Source organism: Myotis lucifugus, unplaced genomic scaffold, assembly GCF_000147115.1.
Source record: "Myotis lucifugus unplaced genomic scaffold, Myoluc2.0 scaffold_97, whole genome shotgun sequence".
NCBI classification, from domain to species: domain Eukaryota; kingdom Metazoa; phylum Chordata; class Mammalia; order Chiroptera; family Vespertilionidae; genus Myotis; species Myotis lucifugus.
The window spans coordinates 2933655-2935330 of NW_005871145.1; positions in this window are offsets into that span (position 1 = coordinate 2933655).

Here is a 1676-nt window from a genome sequence, read left to right on the forward strand (position 1 = left end):
CTGAGCCAAACCGGTTTTGGCATTCCTCTCCCTTTTTACCATTCATTCGTTCACTGTATTTACTGAGTGACCACTGTTTGTCAGGCCTTGCTCAGAGGATACGGTCAGTGATGAATGAGACCACGTTCCTACCCACACATTTGAGTGGGGGAAGCAGACATTAAGCAAATAACCTCATCAATATATATAAAATGGAGGAATGTGCAAATTTGCCCGGACGCCCTCACAGTAACGACCTGCTGGATCGGTGGGTGTGGTTGCGGGCGGCAGGAGGCCGGGACGTGTCAAATAAAATAAAATGCGTTCGCATGCCCTGAAGCACAAACATCCCAGCAGATAACTCAATGCAGGTTATTGTGTAATCACAGTGATTACACAATATCGATTACACAATAAACTTCTTTTCACCGAAAAATAACATCTTCACTTACAGATGCCCCAGCACGGCTGCTGAGGCTTTCATCTGTCCCTTTCTACACCGAAGGCGGCAGGGTTCAAGGAGGAAGGGCTCCAGTTGCGTTTTCTCAGCACCCAGCCAGGAGGCCTCCCTGGGGGGGCTCTTCCCTCCGAGCCCTGAGCAGGACGGGCGCTCCACTCCAGCCCAGGAGCCCCGTGGGGAGGCAGAGCGAAGTGCTTTCCCTCCGGGCCCCGCTCTCCCTGGGAGTTCGGCGTGGAGGGCGCTCTCCCTGGGAGCCCAGAAATCCACTTCCCCGGGCGACTGCACAGCAGCCAGGCCTGGCGAGCCGCGGGAGGGCGACCTACCCCTGCAGAGGTGTATGTTGGCAGAGGCCACGCAGCTGACATAGTTGAAGTCGTCCTCGATGGAGGAGCGGGGGTAGTGGGGATCGGAGTCGGCCATGTCGGCAATGACACCCCAGCTCCCCGCAGAATGACCTACAGCACATGGTCCTCAGTCACTTCCTGAGCAGCAGTCAGCCCCGACCAGGTATCAAACCCAAAACCTAAGTAGGTGCCCTGACAGAATGGAACCCAAACTTTTGCTGTGGCAGAGGAGCTCCAGCCCACAGCAGGGGCCAGGGCAGCCAGAGGGGTTTTGCTGAGGGGCCCTGACAGGCAGCGCGCAGCATAGTGGGTTAGGACCTCCTCCTGATTCAGCCAGGTTGCGGGTTGGATCCCTAGTCAGGGCACAGACAAGAAGCAACCAAAGAGGGCATAATAAGTGGAACAACACACTGGTGTTTCTCTCGCTCCCTTCCTCTCTCTAAAATAATCAATGAAAATTAAAAGAAAAAATAAACCCTCTGGCTTGCAGAGTTGCTAAAACAGCACCCTTCGGTCTGCCTGCAGAAGCACTATCCACTGAACCAAACCAGCATTTTTTTTCTTTTTAAGTCCTCCTCTAAGGATATGTTTTTTTCATTGATTCTAGAGAGACAGGAAGGGAGAGGGAAAGAGAAAGAGAAACACTGATCACTTGCTCAAGCAATCCGACAGGGATGGAACCCACAACCTGTGTATGTGCCCTCACCTGGAATTGAACCCATGACCCTTTGGTGCGTGGGAGGACACTCTAACTACTGACCCACACCAACCAGGGCCTGGAGGTACATTTAAAAAAAAAATTTTCAGATCTGCCCTGGCCAGGTGGCTCAATGGGTGGAGTCTCAACCTGTACACCAAGGATTTCCTGTTGGATTCTAGTTAGGGCACATACT